Genomic DNA, 12,038 nt, shown 5'->3' on the forward strand with positions numbered 1-12,038 from the left:
CTCTCTCTCTCTCTCTCTCTCTCTCTCTCTCTCTCTCTCTCTCTCTCTCTCTCTCTCTCTCTCTCTCTCTCTCTCTCTCTCTCTCTCTCTCTCATATATATATCTATATATACATATCAATATATATACAGTTGAAGTCGCAAGTTTACATACACTTAGGTTGGAGTCATTCAAACTCGTTATTCAACCACTACACAAATGTCTTGTTAAACTATTGTTTTGGCAAGTCGGTTAGGACATCTACTCATTTTTCCAACAATTGTTTACAGACAGATTATTTCACCGTATCACAATTCCAGTGGGTCAGAAGTTTACATACACTAACTTGACTGTGCCTATAAACCGGTTGTGAAAATTCCAGAAAATGATGTCATGGCTTTAGAAGCTTCTGATAGGCTAATTGACATCATTTGAGTCAATTGGAGGTGTACCTGTGGATGTATTTCAAGGCCTACCTTCAAACTCAGTGCCTCTTTGCTTGACATCATGACAAAATCAAAAGAAATCAGCCAACACATCAGAAAAAAAGATTGTAGACCTCCACAAGTCTGGTTCATCCTGGGGAGCAATTTCCAAACACCTGAAGGTACCACATTCATTTGACAAACAATAGTACGCAAGTATAAACACCATGGGACCACGCAGCCTTCATACCGCTCAGGAAGGAGACGCGTTCTGTCTCCTAGAGATGAATGTACTTTGGTGCAAAAATGAAAATCAATCCCAGACCAAGAGCAAAGGACCTTGTGAAGATGATGGAGGAAACAGGTACAAAAGCATCTATATCCACTGTAAAACAAGTCCTATATCGACATAACCTGAAAGGCCGCTCAGCAAGGAAGAAGCTATTGCTCCAAAATCGCCATAAAAAAGCCAGACTACGGTTTGCAACTGCACATGGGGACAAAGATTGTACTTTTTGGAGAAATGTCCTCTACTCTGATGAAACAATAATAGAACTGTTTGGCCATAATGACCATTGTTATGTTTGGTTGAAAAAGGGGAGGCTTGCAAGCCGAAGAACACCATCTCAATTGTGAAGCACGGGGGTGGCAGCATCATGTTGTGGGGGTGCTTTGCTGCAGGAGGGACTGGTGCACTTCACAAAATAGATGGCATCATGAGGTAGGAAAATTATGTGGATATATTGAAGCAACAGCTCAAGACATCAGTCAGGAAGTTAAAGCTTGGTCGCAAATGGGTCTTACAAATTAACAATGACCCCAAGCATACTTCCAAAGTTGTGGCAAAATGGCATAAGGACAACAAAGTCAAGGTATTGGAGTGACCATCACAAAGCCCTGACCTCAATCCTATAGAACATTTGTGGGCAGAACTGAAAAAGCGTGTGCGAGCAAGGAGGCCTACAAACCTGACTCAGTTGCACCAGCTCTGTCAAAAGGAATGGGCCAAAATTCTCCCAACTTATTGTGGGAAGCTTGTGGAAGGCTACCCGTAACATTTGACCCAAGTTAAACAATTTAAAGGCAATGCTACCAAATACTAATTGATTGTATGTAAACTTCTGATCCACTGGGAATGTGATGAAAGAAATAAAAGCTGAAATAAATCCTTCTTTATACTATTATTCTGATATTTCAATTCTTAAAATAACGTGGTGATCCTAACTGACCTAAGACAGAGAATTCTTACTAGGATTAAATGTCAGGAATTGTGAAAAACTGAGATTAAATGAATTTGGCTAAGGTGTATATAAACCTCCGACTTCAACTGTATATCTCTAGCTATATAAAAACTCAGCAAAAAAAGAAACGTCCCTTTTTCAGGACCCTGTCTTTCAAAGATACATTTGTAAAAATCAAAATAACTTCACAGATCTTCATTGTAAAGGGTTTAAACACTGTTTCCCATGCTTGTTCAATGAACCATACACAATGAATGAACATGCACCTGTGGAACGGCCATTAAGACACTAACAGCTTACAGGCGGTAGGCAATTAAGGTCAAAATTATGAAAACCTAGGAGACTAAAAGAGGCCTTTCTACTGACTCTGAAAAACACCAAAAGAAAGATGCCCAGTGTTCCTGTTCATATGCGTGAATGTGTCTTAGGCATGCTGCAAAGAGGCATGAGGACTGCAGATGTGGCCAGTGAAATAAATTGCAATGTCCGTACTGTGAGACGCCTAAGACAGCGCTACAGGGAGACAGGGCAGACAGCTGATCGTCCTCGCGTTGGCGGACCACGTGTAACAACACCTGCACAGGATCGGTACATCCGAACATCACACCTGCAGGACAGGTACAGGATGGAAATAACAACTGCCCGAGTTACACCAGGAATGCACATTCCCTCCATCAGTGCTCAGACTGTCCACAATAGGCTGAGAGAGGCTGGACTGAGGGCTTGTAGGCCTGTTGTAAGGCAGGTCCTCACCAGACATCACCCGCAACAACGTCGCCTATGGGCACAAACCCACCGTCGCTGAACCAGACAGGACTGGCAAAAAGGGCTCTGGTTTTGTCTCACCAGGGGTGATGGTCAGATTCGCGTTTATCGTCGAAGGAATGAGCGTTACACCAAGGCCTGTACTCTGGAGCGGGATCAATTTGGAGGTGGAGGGTCTGTCATGGTCTGGGGCGGTGTGTCACAGCATCATTGGACTGAGCTTGTTGTCATTGCAGGCAATCTCAACGCTGTGCATTACAGGGAAGACATCCTCCTCCCTCATGTGGTACCCTTCCTGCAGGCTCATCCTGACATGACCCTCAAGCATGACAATGCCACCAGCCATACTGCTCGTTCTGTGCGTGATTTCCTGCAAGACAGGAATGTCAGTGTTCTGCCATGGCCAGCGAAGAGCCCGGATCTCAATCCCATTGAGCACGTCTGGGACCTGTTGGATCGGAGGGTGAGAGCTAGGGCCATTCCTCCCAGAAATGTCCGCGAACTTGTAGGTGCCTTGGTGGAAGAGTGGGGTAACATCTCACAGCAAGAACTGGCAAATCTGGTGCAGTCCATGAGGATGAGATACTGACTGTTACTTTTGATTTTGACCCCCCCTTTGTTCAGGGATACATTATTCCATTTCTATTAGTCACATGTCAGTTGTTGAATCTTGTTATGTTCATACAAATATTTACACATGTTAAGTTTGCTGAAAATAAACACAGTTGACAGTGAGAGGACGTTTCTTTTTTTGCTGAGTTTATATCTAAATGTCAATAAGACCACCAGGTTACATTAGATTCATTAATACAAAGTAAATCATGTCGATGGGATTGTCTGAACATATTAGTGACAACTGCAGTGAGCTGATGTTGCATTGTGTCATGGGTTAACAACAGAGGTCTGAGAGGGCGTTGTGTTCTGGGCCAAACCTACCTGACTGATGCCGCAGGGTGAGACCTTATAAGACTGCAGCTTCTGCTTCAGCAGCTCTGGGTCACTGCGTAGGAATGGACACCCTGCAACCACCATGTCATAGAGTGTGACGGGGTGGGGGTTAGACAGGGGGAGAGAGAGAGAAATTACAACTGAGGGAATGGCAGATTCACAAGACCTGCTAAAATAATATAACATGAACCACATTGGTTTGTGTCAGATGAACATCGTAACAGAGGGACCAGTTCCTATGCCAGGACAATAGTATTTTTGCATGCATCACATGATTAGACATTGAAATCAAAACACTGCCTTGCATTTGCTATGACTGGGTTCATAGGAAAACTGTATTGCATGCAAACATAACCCTTTTCAAGCAGTACGTCTCCAGGCCCATGCCTCATCGTGCTGGTCGCCTTGGCTGGGTGGGTTGACAAAATCACCTTCATGCAACTGTAGGGGGTGTAGTCTGTGCACTTGCCTTCCTTCCCAAACATGTGGCAGATGTTGTAGGCATATGCTTTGTCAAACTAGAAGGCAAAAGATTGAGAGAGAGAGAGAGAGAGAGAGAGAGAGAGAGAGGTGTGAGAAAAGTGTGTGTGAGAGAGGTGTGAGAAAAGTGTGAGAGTTAGAGAGAGAGCGAGAAAGCACGAGAGAGAAAGATGTGAGACATGGGATTGTAGTGAAAAAGGGATCAGGAACAGCGCGACGGGAGGTTGGGGGTGAAAACAGAGACGTTGTCGTACATCATGTCGGTGGTGGCAGGGTGTTTTCTGCCATGAAAAATCGAGCTATTAGAGGGAAACTACGGTAGAGGTATCACCAAACTCAAGACAGCTGTGACTGGATTATGGATAATGTGGCCCATTTCCTCCCTCCGTCTCTTTCCCCCCTCCATCTTCTCCCTGTTCCTGGCTGCACACCTCTTCACATACATGCTGTGATCTGTCACTCACCCCTAGGAATGAACGCGGACAAGTGTCGACATTTGTCAGATGCGTTAACATGAAGGAGACCAATTGGAATGAGTAAAAACGCCAATCACACAGCCACATTATAGGCACATACTGTACACTACAGACAACCTATTGTTGGAAAGTCCCCACTGAATTGTGGACCCATTGGTGTGGCAGATTACACAATCAAAATAATCAACCCTTGTAGAAAAAAGGCACATAGACCTATATTACCACTATGCGGCTAGCTCATGAAGTTCAGGGGTTCTATTGCAACTTCAATGGATTATGATGAGTACAATCATGATTAATGTCATGACAAGCACATACGGAAAAACTTGCTCAAAACTCACTATATAATTAGAGAACCCAGAGAAGCACTTTCATCAGTGAAGGCAGAGCCTCTAAACCATCCGATTGTCATCTTTGCATTCCATAGCCACAGCTCGTCTCTGCAGACAGACCTACTGTCCATGCCGCCGCCTCCGCCTCCAGTCCTGCTCCAAAATATATGGCGTGTGCTTAAGAAACCATTACACTGTTTGCGTTCGATGGGGGTCACTGCATTCAATCTCAGCGGTGAACTCAATTTACCAATCATATGTACTCCTGTAGCTGCTCAAAAGGGAAATACAGCCTCCCCCTGATGGTAAAATCAACAGTGGGCTGTGGGAGAGTGACAAAACATTAATCACAATTGTACTCATCATAATCCATTAAAGTTGTAATAAAACCCCTGAACTTGACAAGGTGACTAGCTACATAGTGGCAATATAAGGAGTAATAAAACTACTCACCGATCATATATTAATTATATGGTGCTTTTAAGGATTTAGGAAGCCATTTCCAGTTTAAAGATCACAGCCTACTGTATTAAAATCGTTCTAGGAGCTCGGTCGGTGCGTAGACATTTGTGTATAAGTTTCCTCCGTTACGACTTAACTGCAATTCATACATATTCATGAGTGACAGTGCACAATGAAGAGTTTTACACTGATCTTTGAACATTGAGAACAGATAAAGGTTCTTTGACAGGTACATACTGTATACGAAATGACACAAACACACTGAGAAGTTGATAACTTTGATTGAAAGGTCACAAGCCACTATTAAGTAGCCTAACATCTATCTTTGTCAATTCCCATGGTGCCTTCCAGATATCTACAGGTAAGGCTGGGACTTGCCAGGGACCTCACGATACGATAACACCCCCCCCCCTTTTTTGACACAGAACAGCCTCTATTCATTGGGGGCATGGACTCTACAATGTGTTGAAAGTATTCCACATGGACGCTGGCTGATGTTGAATCCAGTGCTTCCCACGTTTGTGTCAAGTTGGCTGGATGTCCTTTGGGTGGTGGACCATTCCTGATGCACATGGGAAATACAGTGCATTCTCAGACCCCTTCCCCTTTTCTACATTTTGTTACGTTACAGCCTTATTCTAAAATTGATTAAATTAAATGTTTTCCCTCAATCTACATGCAATACCCCATAATGACTTAGCAAAAAGTGGTATTTAAAAATATTTGCAAATTTATTCAAAATAAAAAACAGAAATACCTTATTTACATAATCATTCAGACCCTTTGCTATGAGACTCGAAATTGAGCTCAGGTGCATCCTGTTTCCAATGACCATCCTTGAGATGTTTCTACAACTGGATTGGAGTCCACCTGTGGTAAATTTGATTGATTGGACATCATTTACAAGATGGCGCCGACAGAGATGGTCGCCTTGCTTCGAGTCCTTAGGAAACTATGAAGTATTTCGTTTTTTATGTATTATTACTTACATTACATACATTATTACATACAGCCGGGAAGAACTATTGGATATAAGAGCGACGTCAACTTACCAACACTACGACCAGGAATACGACTTTCCCGAAGCGGATCCTCTGTTTGGACCACCACCCAGGACAATGGATCTAATCCCAGAAGTGGATCCTCTGTTCGGACCACCACCCAGGACAATGGATCTAATCCCAGGAGCCGACCCAAAACAAAGGCGCCGCAGAAGGGGCAGACGGAGCAGCCTCCTGGTCAAGCTCCGTAGACGTGCACATCGCACACCGCTCCCGAGTATACTACTCGCCAATATCCATGCTCTTGAGAACAAGGTAGATTAAGGTTAAATTAAGATTAAATTCAAGCAAGGGTTGCCTTCCAGAGAGACATTCTCTGTTTCACGGAAACATGGCTCTCTCAGGATATGTTGTCGGAATCGGTTCAGCCACCGGGTTTCTCCATGCATCGCGCCGACAGAGATAAACACCTCTCTGGGAAGAGGAAGGGCGGGGGTGTATGCTTCATGATGAACGACTCATTTTGTAATCATAACAACATACAGGAACTCAAGTCCTTCTGCTCACCTGATCTAGAATTCCTTACAATCAAGTGCCGGCCATTTTACCTCCCAAGAGAATTCGAGTCAGTTATTGTCACAACTGTGTACATTCCCCCTCAAGCAGACACAAAGATGGCCCTCAAGGAACTTCACTGGAGTCTATGTAAACTGGAAACCATATATCCTGAGGCTGCATTTATTGTAGCTGGGGATTTTAACAAAGCAAATTTGAGAACAAGGCTACCTAAATTCTACCAGCATATTGATTGCACTACGCGCGGGGGTAATACACTAGATCACTGCTACTCTAACTTCCGCGATGCATACAAAACCCTCCCCCACCCTCCCTTGGGCAAATCCGACCACGACGCCATCTTGGTCCTACCGTCTTATAGGCAGAAACTCAAACAGGATGTACCAGTGACAAGAACCATTCAAAGCTGGTCTGACCAATCAGAATCCACGTGTCAATACTGTTTTGATCACGCAGACTGGGATATGTTCCGGTCAGCCTCAGAGAACAACATTGATCTATACGCTGACTCGGTGAGAGAGTTTATAAAAAAGTACATTGGAGATGTTGTACCCACTGAGACTATTAAAACCTACCCTAACCAGAAACCGTGGATGGGTGGCGGCATTCGCGCACAACTGAAAGCGCAAACCACCGCATTTAACCATGGAAAGAGGTCTGGAAATATGGCTGAATATAAACAGTGTAGTTATTCCCTCCGCAAGGCAATCAAACAAGCAAAATGTCGGTACAGGGACAAAGTGGAGTCGCAATTCAACGGCTCAGACACGAGACGTATGTGGCAGGGTCTACAGAAAATCATGGACTACACAAAGAAAACCAGCCAAGTCACGGACACCAACGTCACGCTTCCAGACAAACTAAACACCTTCTTTGCCCGTTTTGAGGATAACACAGTGCCACCTTCCTGGCCCGCTAACAAGGACTGTTCCCACCCCCTCTCCTTCTCCGTGGCTGATATGAGTAAAACAGTTAAACGTGTTAACCCTCGCAAGGCTGCTGGCCCAGATGGCATACCTAGCCACGTCCTCAGAGCATGCGCAGACCAGCTGGCTGGTGTGTTTACGGTCATATTCAATCACTCCCTATCCCAGTCTGCTGTCCCGACATGCTTCAAGATGGCCACCCTTGTTCCTGTAACCAAGAAAGCAAAGATAACTGAACTAAATGACTACCGCCCTGTAGCACTCACTTCTGTCATCATGAAGTGCTTTGAGAGACTAGTCAAGGATCATATCACCTCCACCTTACCGGCCACCCTAGATCCACTTCAGTTGGCATACCGCCCCAACAGGTCCACAGACGATACAATCGCCATCACACTGCACATTGCCCTATCCCATCAGGACAAGAGGAATACCTATGTAAGAATGCTGTTCATTGACAACAGCTCAGCATTCAACACCATAGTACCCTCCAAGCTCATCATCAAGCTGGAGGCCCTGGGTCTCAACCCCACCCTGTGCAATTGGGTCCTGGACTTTCTGACGGGCCACCCCCAGGTGGTGAATGTAGGAAACAACATCTCCACTTCGCTGACCCTCAACACTGGGGCCCCACAAGGGTGCGTGCTCAGCCCCCTCCTGTACTCCCTGTTCACCCACCACCACCAACTCAATCATCAAGTTTGCAGACGACACAACAGTAGTTGGCTTGATTACCAACAATAATGAGACAGCCTACAGGGAGGATGTTTTATTTTATTTTTTATTTCACCTTTATTTAACCAGGTAGGCAAGTTGAGAACAAGTTCTCATTTACAATTGCGACCTGGCCAAGATAAAGCAAAGCAGTTCGACAACATACAACAACACAGAGTTACACATGGAGTAAACAACATACAGTCAATAATACAGTAGAAAAAAATAAGACTATATACAATGTGAGCAAATGATGTGAGATAAGGGAGGTAAAAGCAAAAAAAATGCCATGGTGGCAAAGTAAATAAAGTATAGCAAGAAAAACACTGGAATGGTAGATTTGTAGTTTGAAGAAAGTTCAAAGTTCAAATATAAATAATATGGTGCAAATGAGCAAAATAAATAAAATAAATAAATACAGTAGGGGAAGAGGTAGTAGTTTGGGCTAAATTATAGATGGGCTATGTACAGGTGCAGTGATCTGTGAGCTGCTCTGACAGCTGGTGCTTAAAGCTAGTGAGGGAGATAAGTGTTTCCAATTTCAGAGATTTTTGTAGTTCGTTCCAGTCGTTGGCAGCAGAGAACTGGAAGGAGAGACGACCAAAGGAGGAGTTGGCTTTAGGGGTGACCAGAGAGATATACCTGCTGGAGCGCGTGCTACAGGTGGGTGCTGCTATGGTGACCAGTGAGCGGAGATAAGGGGGGACTTTACCTAGCAGGGTCTTGTAGATGACCTAGAGCCAATGTGTTTGGCGACGATTATGAAGTGAAGGCCAGCCAACGAAAGCATACAGATCGCAGTGGTGGGTTGTATATGGGGCTTTGGTGACAAAACGGATGGCACTGTGATAGACTGCATCCAGCTTGTTGAGTAGGGTATTGGAGGCTATTTTGTAAATGACATCGCCGAAGTCGAGGATTGGTAGGATGGTCAGTTTTACGAGGGTATGTTTGGCAGCATGAGTGAAGGATGCTTTGTTGCGAAATAGGAAGCCAATTCTAGATTTCACTTTGGATTGGAGATGATTGATGTGAGTCTGGAAGGAGAGCCCACAGTCCAACCAGACACCTTGGTATTTGTAGTTGTCCACACACTCCAAGTCAGAACCGTCCAGAGCAGCGATGCAGGACAGGCGGGCAGGTGCAGGCAGCGATCGGTTGAAGAGCATGCATTTAGTTTTACTTGTGTTTAGGAGCAGTTGGAGACCACGGAAGGAGAGTTGAATGGCATTGAAGCTCGTCTGGAGGGTTGTTAACACAGTGTCCAAAGAAGGGCCAGAAGTATACAGAATGGTGTCGTCTGCGTAGAGGTGGATCAGAGATTCACCAGCAGCAAGAGCGACATCATTTATGTATACAGAGAAAAGAGTTGGCCCAAGAATTGAACCCTGTGGTACCCCCATAGAGACTGCCAGAGGTCCAGACAGACTTCTTAGATATTACTGCACTGTCAGAACTAGAAGCACAAGCATTTCGCTACACTCGCATCTGCTTACCATGTGTATGTGACCAATACAATTTGATTTGATTAAGAAAAGCACACGCCTGTCTATATAAGGTCCCACAGTTGACAGTGCATGTCAGAGCAAAAACCAAGCTATGAAGTCGAAGGAATTGTCTGTAGAGCTTCGAGACAGGATTATGTCGAGGCACAGATTTGAGGAAGGGTAACCAAAACATTTCTGGAGCATTGAAGGTCCCCAAGAACACAGTGGCCTCCATCATTCTTAAATGGAAGAAGTTTGGAACCACCAAGACTCTTCCTAGAGCTGGTTAGCCATGCAAACTGAGCTATCATGGGAGAAGTGCCTTGGTCAGAGAGGTGACCAAGAACCCGATGGTCAGTCTGACAGAGCTCCAAAGTTCCTCTTTGGAGATGGGAAAACCTTCCAGAAGGACAACAATCTCTACATCACACCACCAATCAGGCCTTTATGGTAGAGTGGCCAGATGGAAGCCACTCCTCAGTAAAAAGGCACATGACAGCCCGCTTGGAGTTTGCCAAAAGGCACCTAAAAGACTCTCAGGAACAAGATTCTCTGGTCTGATGAAACCAAGATTGAACGCTTTGGTCTGAATGCCAAGCGTCACATCTGGAGGAAACCTGCCACCATCCCTACGGTGAAACATGGTGGTGGCAGTATCATGCAATGGGGATGTTTTTCAGTGGCAGGGACTGTGAGACTAGTCAGGATCGAGGGAAAGATGAACGGAGCAAAGTACAGCGAGCTCAGGACCTCAGACAGGAGCGAAGGATCACCTTACAACCGGACAACGACCCTAAGCACACAGCCAAGACAACGCAGGAGTGGCTTTGAGACAAGTCTCAATGTCCTTGAGTGTCCCAGCCAGAGCCCGGACTTGAACCCGATATAACATCTCTGGAGAGACCTGAAAATATCTGTGCAGCATCACTCCCCATCCAACCTGACAGAGCTTGAGAGGATATGCATAGAAGAATGGGAGAAACTCTCCAAATACATGTGTGCCAAGCTTGTAGTGTCATACCCAAGAAGACTTGAGACTGTAATCGCTGCCAAAGGTGCTTCAACAAAGTACTGAGTAAAGGGTCTGAATACTTATGTAATGTTTTATTTTTATTTTTAATACATCTGAAAACCAGTTTTTGTTTTGTCATTATAGGGTATTGTGTGTAGATTGATGAGGAAAAACATTAATTTAATACATTTTAGACTAAAGCTTTCTCCACATAACAAAATGTGGAGAAAGGAAAGGGGTCTGAATACTTTCCGATTGCACTGTAGATGTTTTTTTCCCCTCATCAATTAAATCCATTTTGGAATAAGACTAACATAACGTCACAATCCATGTTTCAATTGTCTCAAGGCTTAAAAACACTTCTTTAATAACTTCTTATGGCTCAAATCCCGTTAACGGAATTGATTTGACAACATCCGATGAAATGGCAGAGCGCCAAATAAAATAAATTATATTACCAATATTTAACTTTCATACATTCACAAGTGCAATACACCAAATTAAAGCTGAACTTCTTGTTAATCTAGCCACCATGTCAGATTTCAAAAAGGCTTTACGGCGAAAGCAAACCATGCTATTATCTGAGGACAGCACCCCATCAAACAAACACAGACAATCATATTTCATCCTGCCAGGCGCGACAAAAAACTCAGAAATAACGATATAATTCATGCCTTACCTTTGACGAGCTTCTTCTGTTGGCACTCCAATATGTCCCATAAACATCACAAATGGTCCTTTTGTTCGATTAATTCCGTTGTTATATGTCCAAAATGTCCATTTATTTGATGCGTTTCATCCAGAAAAACACCGGTTCCAACTCGCGCAACATGACAACAAAATATTAAAGCTACCTGTAATCTTTGTCCAAACATTTCAAACATCTTTCCTAATACAACTTTAGGTGTTTTTTAACGTAAATAATCAATAAAATTTAAGACGGGATAAACTGCGTTCAATAACGGAGGAAAACAATGTGGAGCGTGCTTTCAGGTCACGCGCTTCTATCAAACAGTCCACTTCACTCGACCCTCGTTCTGAACAGGGCTACTTCTTCATTACACAAAGGAAAAACATCAACCAATTTCTAAAGACTGTTGACATCCAGTGGAAGCGATAGGAACTGCAAGCAACTGCCTTAGAATTCCAGATTCCCAATGAAATCCCATTGAAAAGAGTGTGACCTACAAAAAATTGAATCCTGGATGGTTTGT

General features: G+C 44.1%; 1 pseudogene; it reads right to left on the reverse strand.

The window, feature by feature from the left end:
- LOC115201587 (DNA primase large subunit-like) overlaps positions 1 to 12,038 on the reverse strand; it is a 104,165-nt pseudogene that overhangs the window by 11,667 nt on the left and 80,460 nt on the right.

The sequence above is a fragment of the Salmo trutta genome, chromosome 10 (assembly GCF_901001165.1).
Source record: "Salmo trutta chromosome 10, fSalTru1.1, whole genome shotgun sequence".
In the NCBI taxonomy this organism is placed as follows: domain Eukaryota; kingdom Metazoa; phylum Chordata; class Actinopteri; order Salmoniformes; family Salmonidae; genus Salmo; species Salmo trutta.